A 9,495-nucleotide genomic window follows, 5' to 3' on the forward strand; every position below is an offset into this window, starting at 1 on the left:
AAGCTTACGCGAGAGCACAGCAACGCGAGATCCAAGCTGCATCTGTGACCTACACCACAGCTCATAGCAATGCTGGATCCTCCACCCACTGAGTGAGGCCAGGGATCGAACCTGAAACCTCATGGTTCCTAGTCGGATTCATTAACCACTGCGCCATGACGGGAACTCCGACACCTACATTTTAGGATAGAGAATAATGGCTCTCTACCCAGGCTGCTTATTTGCAATATAAGGGGTAGGAATTGACATAAACATTTCTTTTGAGTCTCTGCCAGAATTACCTGGGAGATACTGAACTAAGCATCCCGGTGGGTAGACATTAACCATGTTACCCATCGTGCCCTGACAGGTGTAACTCTACTGACAGGTGGATATTCAGGTCAAGGTTTATCATCTACTCACAGCTGCTGCCTCTTTGTTTACTGAATTTTCCGAAACCATTCATGCATCAAAGTATGTTCCTAAAAGATTTGCCTGTGTCTATATGATGTAGCCAATCAACTGAGATGCAATAATCAACTAGACACAGAGGATGACAATTTTCATTTGCAGGCACTTCCACTATTAGAAACTAGAAATAAGTGGATTGTTCATGGTCTGGTTATTTCATTTGGACACACAGAGCCTTAATCAAATAGTTAGCTTTAATAATTCTTTAATTAATATCCAATAATGGTTTCCTAAATGTGTCAAGGCAAATAAAAGTGGGTGTTTCTCCTACTCTATGACTGGGGAGTTACTGTGTGTGTGTGTGTATATATATATATATGGAGAGAGAGTCCTATTTTTCTCTACTGTCCTTGTGGCCTATGAACCGTCTGTTTCCTCTTTGAGTCCACTGTATTGTAACCTCACATTCTCAGCCTAATATGCATTAACATACAACAGAGGCAAAAGTCAACTGTAATTAAAAACAGCAACAATAAGCCCTACTTCTATACCATTACTGAGCTAAGCTTTTCACCTTGAATATCATAAAACCCTAAATGATGATATTATGAGCATGGTTTACTGGGGTGAAAGTGGTAAATATTGTTTTGGTCATTGTTTTTGATATTCACAATTTTAATTCATCTTAATTAAGAGTAAAGGTTAACAGTTTAATAGAGAAAATTTGGGGATCCATGTTACTGAGGGGCCAGGACTCACATACATCAAAGTTGACATCTGTTGCCTCACTGTCATATATTAAGAGGCATAAAGCAGAGAAGTGATTCAAGCTGTCATGAGGGTTCCAAGCATGAGAAGATCTTTTTGTGAAGCATCTGAAGCTATAGCCCTTGGTTCTTAGCATTTGTATCCTGCAGTGCATTAAAGTCTAATGGTTGTTTGGGAGCCCAGCAAAAGCCCGAACTGTGTCCACTCTTGGGGAACATGTCTGGCTGTACGGTGGCCTGGCCACCAGAGATCTTTTGCATAAAAGACCATAGAATCTCCTGGCAGAGAAGTCATTCCAAGGGAAAAAAGAGACAGGCAGATAAGCTTAATCCAGCAGTTAAAATCTCCATCATTATAACAAAAGAGTAATTCATTCATTCAACCCACAAAAGTTTATTGAACACCTATTACAAGATTCTGAGTGGAATATGGTGTCTATCATCCAGATTTGTCTTCCACTCTGGCCTGGCCTTATGGAGAGGATGAATTCTGAACACAGAGCAGGAAGAGCTGCTTTTTTGGTATGTTCATAGGATAGCTTTGGTACTTTAAAAGGAGGTATAACATAAGGATTCTGCCCCCACCCCCAACACACACACACAGACACTCTACACATGCCCACAAATACACTGTCAAAGGTCTTTGGGGTTGTAGAGGCTGTGGCAATGTTGGCTGAGGAAGCCACAGTGTGCACCAGGGTTGGCTGTGGTACCAACTGACAGCCACACCTGATGGGTGCCCTGTGGGGCTGGCTGGCTGTGTGTCAGCAGAGCTATGGGGCTCTTGAGCCTCCTGGGAATGCTTTGAGAGCACATTGCAGGGGCTGGGGCCCAAGTGGGGCATGAGCCAGCTAAAGAGGTGGAAAATGAGTTCCTGCCATGCTCAGAGGAAACAAATCTGACTAGTATCCATGAGGATGTGGGTTCAATCCCTGGCCTTGCTCAATGGGTTAAGGATCTGGCATTGCTGTGAGCTGTGGTGTAAGTTGCAGACTCGGCTTGGATCCTGCATTGCTGTGGCTGTGGCTGTGGCTGTGGTGTACGCCAGCAGCAGCAGCTCCCATTCAACCCCTAGCCTGGGAACTTCCATATGCCCAGGGTAGGGTCCTAAAAGGACAAAAAAAAAAAAAAAGAAAAAATAAAGAAAGAAAAATAACTCAGAATTCCATGACAAGTGTTCATAAACCTTTGTGGATTGAAAGAATGAATCACTCTTTTATTATTAATTATAATGTTATATAATTATTTTCATTTTAATATTATTTAATTAGTCTTGTGCTTTTAGAGAGAAATCTGATGCAATTTCAAGGTGGAAGACTTGTGATGATCAAGCTGGAAAGTAACAAGATAATCCCATGGGGCGAGTCACACACAGGCACCCAAACACACGCGTGTGCGTGCGTGTGCGCACACACACCACACACCACGTGCACACACACGTGTTGACGTGCAGAGGCACCCAATGGTGGCATGTATAATACTTTCCACACGAGCACCTTAAATATCCTTGAATTAGCAAGACATGTCTCTTTACCATTGAAACTTTCACTACAGGCAGTGATATTTTAATCAGGCAAATTGTGTTCTTTTATCAAAATATTTGTTCCCAGATTGGTTGATGCTCCTTTGAAATATTAGTTATTTAATTTTTTTTTCTTTTTGTGTATTCACTTGGGCTGGACTGCAACACCTTTGGAGTATAATTTTTAAAAGGCAGCTGTGCAAATTTGACAGGTAATCACTAACAAAAGGATGGTTTTCATTAGTCCCATAATGAACCATTATCATTAGCTTCTTTCAATAGGCTTACAAATACAAATATGTCCATATATATTATATGTCTATTGAATGTGTGTACCTTTTAATTTTAATGCCAATTCATATTTTATCTAGACTCAATACGCATTAGTATTTAAGGTTGATTAAGTATAAGAGGGGAGAAATTCAGCCAATAAGACAAGATTAGAAGGAGATTAGAAAAAATTTTAATTAGAAATTTGCCATCTCAAATCCTTTTAGGAAGTAGGCAGACATGAATAATAAATAGAACCATTTAGAGACTTTTCTTGACAACTGGCCTTGGGCTGGAATTCTAGAAGGCTGTATTCTGGTCACACCTCTAAGTCCGGCTTTCCTAGTGACCTTTAGTAACAGTTTGATAGATCTTTCAGAAACTAGGAACATATTAGGTGATCAATAAATGCCTCTGAATTTCATTAAGGTCAGAAGAAAGAATCTCAGGTCTTTCCTTTCCCCACAGGGCAGTTTTTGAGGCCGCTTGGAGGGGATCTTGGGACCAATATAAAATCAGGCTCCTGGCTCTGATCTTTGGAGACTTCAGATATTCTGGATCGAGGCTAGATTTTATGGATTTGTGAGAAGACTGAAAATGTTTTTCCTTTCAGTGGGAAAACCATAATGGCCAAGATACTTTTAAATGTCACTTAATCTCTACCTTGTTGTAAAATTATCTGCAATTTACCACTAAACCGTTTTTCACCCATGGGGCTTCAGTGGAGGGTCCCAGAAGAAATGAGACTAGATCTGTGTTTCTCTGACCAGGAATTTTTCCCTGAGGGTTGCTCTGCCTGCATTCTCCTTTGAGAACTTGCAGGGGCGCTGCTCCTGAGGTCCTAGGCTTGAGGTATTCTGCTAGCCTTGTTTGGAAATGCCCCTTGTGCCTGACAGCGGTTGTGCCTACTCCTGCGACCCTAAAGGAGCACATGCTAACACGCCTGCATTTGGAGAGCACTCCGTTTCCTCTTATTTCTTGCCTTCATTTTCTAGGGCTATTGTAACTTAATGCAAACTTAGTGGCTTGCAACAACCAAAGCTTATTCTCTTACATTTCTGTAGGTTTAAAAGTCCAACACAAGTTGCCCTGGGCTAACATTAAGGTGTTGGCCGGGCCATGTTTTCTTCTGAGGGATCTAGGAGAAACTTTCCTTACCTTATCCAGCTTCTAAAAGCTGCCTGGGGAGCTCCTGTTGTGGCTCAGAGGGAGAAGGACCTGATGTTGTCTCCCTAAGGATGCGGGTTCAATCCCTGGCCTCGATCAGTGGGATGAGGATCTGGAGTTGCAGTGTAGGTCGCAGGTATGGCTCTGATTCAACCCCTATCCTAGGAACTTCCACAGGCTGCAAGTGCAGACTTTAAAAACAAAACAAAACAAAAAACCCCCAAAAAACCAAAAAAAAAGTTGCCTGTATTCCTTGTCTTGCAGCCACCTCTCTCTACCTTCAAAGCCAACAATGCTGCATTTCTCTGAGGGTCCTCAAGTTCTCAACCCATCCTTCCATTATCAACATCTCTCTGACTGTCCTCTTCTTTCTCTTCTTCCTTTAAGGATCCTTGGTCACACTGGGCCCACGCAGATAATCCAGGAAACCTCCCCATCTCGAAGTCTTTGCTTTGTCACATCTGCAAAGTCCCCTTTGCCGTGTAAGATTGACATATCATAGGTTCCTGAGATTATGATTATATATATCTTTGGAAGAGGGGCAGTATTCTGTCTACAATCCTTTTTATTATCATATCTGTTTCTTTAGATAAAGTTATTTGGTGAATGATTACTATAATTATAATTTTCATCATGATAGAGTTAAGGTTGAGAGGTGTGATAGATATTTGCAGAAATGGCTACATACTTTCCTTTCTTCTAGCCACACGTTTGTGTTGTCCCCTCCCACACTGACGCCAGGCTTGGCCACGTGACATATTTGACCAATGAGAGCTAACAAACAGGAAAAGCGTTTGTGCATTGGAAGCCACCCTCTCTTCTTATTCTTTTTTTTTTTTTTTTTTTTTTTTGTCTTTTGTCTTTTTGTTGTTGCTATTTCTTGGGCCGCTCCCGCGGCATATGGAGGTTCCCAGGCTAGGGGTTGAATCGGAGCTGTAGCCACCGGCCTACGCCAGAGCCACAGCAACGCGGGATCCGAGCCACGTCTGCACCCTACACCACAGCTCACGGCAACGTCGGATCGTTAACCCACTGAGCAAGGGCAGGGACCGAACCCGCAACCTCAAGGTTCCTAGTCGGATTCGTTAACCACTGCGCCACGACGGGAACTCCCTCTCTTGTTATTCTTTACACCCCTTCTGACTCCCATGAAGACATCCAAGTGTATTTACCAAGTGATGAGACATGTGTGGCCCAGGCACCTTTGTCATTAAGCCACTAGCCAGCGCTGGCAAGTAGCACCAGTCAATCAGCAGCACAAGCCACTGACATTTAAGGGAGGTCACCCCAAATGATCCAGTCCCCAGCTGACCTGTCAGAAACCACAGGTGCATGAGGAAGGCCAGCAGTGTGGAGCCAAGCTGGACCAGACCAAAAGGACTGTCTAGATAAGCAACAGAATCATGAGGTAATCAGGATGTTTTGGGGGTGGGTGGTTATGCAACAAAAGTTAATTAATGCAGGAAGTGACAGGTAAAGTGGAAGTAAAAGCCAAGTATAAGGTTGAATGAAAAGAAAATTCAGTTGCGAGGGAATAGTGACAAAGAATACCCCCTAGCGACAAACTATAGATGTGAAACTTTGGGAGATTCTATGCACAGGAAGAGGTAAGTACATTAAATCTAACCACTCCTGGAATTTTCTGGTGGAGCAGCACGTTAAGGATCCTGCACTGTCACTGCTGTGGCTCAGATTGTGGGTTCAGTCCCTTGCCCAGGAAATTCCATGTGCTACGGGGGCACCCAAAACAAAATAAAAATAATAAATAAATAAATTTGAAGACTTATTCGTTCTCCAAGAGCCACTTTGCTGTAGGGATTGGGACAGGAAAAATAACAAACCATGGAGTAGCAAAAAAAAAAAAAAAAAAAAGAAAATCTAACCCCTCCTTCCTCCCTCCCTTCCTCTCCACCTTCATGCGCTCAGCTCTGTGACATTCACTGTCACAAAGCATGCTCCAAAAATTACTTTCATCTAATGGTACAATGATATACTGAAAGAGCTTAAACATTTTTTTTTCTTTTTTCTTTTTCTTTTTTAGGGCCACACCTGAGGCATATGGAGGTTCCCATGCCAGGGGTCAAATCAGAGCTGTAGCTGGCCTACACCACAGCAATGCCCAGATCTGAGCCGAGTCTGCGACCACAGCTCACTGCAACCCTGGATCCTTAACCCACTGAGTGAGACCAGGGATCGAACCTGCATCCTTATGAATACTAGTCAGATTCCTTTTTGTTGTGCCACAACAGGAACTCTGGATTCTATTTTATTTAATAGAAAGCTCAAGCTTAAAGAGATGAATTGACTTGCCCATTTTACTTAGGTTCAGCTGTTACTTCCTTTTTTTCAATTAAACAAATGTATTTCCTGAACACTTTTGAAATGCTATGGTACCTTACTTGCAGAAAGTTGTGTTCAGTTTTCTTCTTCTTCCCATATCTCCTGATATAAATCTCAGGATGGATGAAACTATAGCCTTAAATGTGGTGTCAGGGAAAGAGCATGTCTCTTCCATGGTCAGCAAACCCAGAGAACTGTCTTTGGAAAGGCCTTCGCTCAGTCCTGGGGGAAAAATGAGCCAGAGATGGAGGAGGCCATCAGTGTGGCCTTACCAAAGAAACAGGCAGTTTTGCAGATGGTCTCAAAGATTGTCTCCTGGTGCCTTTAAAGAAAAGGAAATGCATTAATCAAAGAAATCAAAGAAGATGTAAAGAAATGGAAAGATATTCCATGTTCCTGGATTGGAAAAATCAATATTGTGAAAATGGCCATACTACCCAAAGCAATCTACAGATTCAATGCAATCCCTATCAAATTACCCATGACATTGTTCACAGAACTAGAACAAACAATCCAAACATTTATATGGAACCACAAAAGACCCAGAATCGCCAAAGCAATCCTGAGAAACAAAAACCAAGCAGGAGGCATAACTCTCCCAGACTTCAAGAAATACTACAAAGCCACAGTCATCAAAACAGTGTGGTACTGGTATCAAAACAGACAGACAGACCAATGGAACAGAATAGAGAATCCGGAAATAAACCCTGACACCTATGGTCAATTAATCTTTGACAAGGGAGGCAAGAACATCAAATGGGAAAAGGAAAGTCTATTTAGCAAGCATTTGCTGGGAAACCTGGACAGCAACATGCAAAGCAATGAAACTAGAACACACCCTCACACCATGCACAAAAATAAACTCCAAATGGCTGAAAGACTTAAATATACGACAGGACACCATCAAACTCCTAGAAGAAAACGTAGGCAAAACACTCTCTGACATCAACATCATGAATATTTTCTCAGGTCAGTCTCCCAAAGCAATAGAAATTAGAGCAAAAATAAACCCATGGGACCTCATCAAACTGAAAAGCTTTTGCACAGCAAAGGAAACCCAAAAGAAAACAAAAAGACAACTTACAGAATGGGAGAAAATAGTTTCAAATGATGCAACCGACAAGGGCTTAATCTCTAGAATATATAAGCAACTTATACAACTCAACAGCAAAAAAACCAATCAATCAATGGAAAAATGGGCAAAAGACCTGAATAGACATTTCTCCAAAGAAGATATACAGATGGCCAACAAACACATGAAAAAATGCTCAACATCGCTGGTTATAAGAGAAATGCAAATCAAAACTACCATGAGATATCACCTCACACCAGTCAGAATGGCCATCATTAATAAGTCCACAAATAACAAGTGCTGGAGGGGCTGTGGAGAAAAGGGAACCCTCCTGCACTGCTGGTGGGAATGTAAACTGGTACAGCCACTATGGAGAACAGTTTGGAGATACCTTAGAAATCTATACATAGAACTTCCATATGACCCCGCAATCCCACTCTTGGGCATCTATCCGGACAAAACTCTACTTAAAAGAGACACGTGCACCCTCATGTTCATTGCAGCACTATTCACAATAGTCAGGACATGGAAACAACCCAAATGTCCATCAACAGATGATTGGATTCGGAAGAGGTGGTATATATACACAATGGAATACTACTCAGCCATAAAAAAGGATGACATAATGCCATTTGCAGCAACATGGATGGAACTAGAGAATCTCATACTGAGTGAAATGATCCAGAAAGACAAAGACAAATACCATATGATATCACTTATAACTGGAATCTAATATCTAGCACAAATGAACATCTCCTCAGAAAAGAAAATCATGGACTTGGAGATGAGACTTGTGGCTGCCTGATGGGAGGGGGAGGGAGTGGGAGGGATCGGGAGCTTGGGCTTATCAGACACAACCTAGAATAGATTTACAAGGAGATCCTGCTGAATAGCATTGAGAACTATGTCTAGATACTCATGTCGCAACAGAAGAAAGGGTGGGGGAAAAAACTGTAACTGCAATGTATACATGTAAGGATAACCTGACCCCCTTGCTGTACAGTGGGAAAATAAAAAAAAAAAAAAAAAAAAGAAAAGAAAAGGAAATGCAAAGCAAAGCATTTGGAAATGCTGAAGGGGGAGTTCTTGCTGTGGTACACTGGGTTAATGATCTGGCTTGTCTCTTTGGTGTTGCTGGGTTCAATTCTAATCCGGGTAGTTGCAGATGAAGCTCAAACGCAAATAACAGAAATGCTGAAGGGGAGCCAGCTCTTTGAAATGATGTTACCAGTCTGCCAGGAGCAACTTACCTTCTTCATAGCCTGTTTTTAAGGGAGAATGACATGTCTGTTTAGAAACAATAAACCCTTCCAACAACAACTCCTCCAGACCCCGCAGACTGACACGGTTCACAAATTCAGAAGTGGTGGAAATAGCCTGATTAGGTATCAAGCATGCGGCTTCCTCCTTGATATGATTGAAAGGCTATTGCTTTTCAACTGAGAGGCCTTTAAATAACAGGCACCTGTTCTTAGAATACCAATCAGGTGCTTTCTATGAGAAATGCACATTGCTGTCAGTTCAGTTTTGCCTTTTCAATGCTCCAATCCACTTCTAATCATTATGGAAGAGCCTCTTAGTCCTTAAAGCTATGATAAAATGTAATTGGAAAGAAACCTTTAAAAGAGCAAAACATACAGAAATTGTTTTTGTAAGATGTGTTGTAAGGCATCATTTATTAGGACCTTGCCAAGTGATTATATTTTGGCCTAAATTTCATTCTTGCATTAGCTGTAAAAGAAATGTTTGCTATAAAAAATGATAAACAGATGTTAGGGGGCCTGAATAACCTACTTAAAAGGACAAATGGCTTTAAAATACTTGAAGTAACACCAATTTAGGAAAAAAATATGCCAATTAAGAGACTTTTATTTTGTAAAGCAGGTGCAATTAGATATTTATTTATCAATATGTTGTTAGTATAGCCTGGCACTTTGTCTACTTGTGGATAATTGCAATGAATTTGC

Source organism: Sus scrofa, chromosome 1, assembly GCF_000003025.6.
Source record: "Sus scrofa isolate TJ Tabasco breed Duroc chromosome 1, Sscrofa11.1, whole genome shotgun sequence".
NCBI classification, from domain to species: domain Eukaryota; kingdom Metazoa; phylum Chordata; class Mammalia; order Artiodactyla; family Suidae; genus Sus; species Sus scrofa.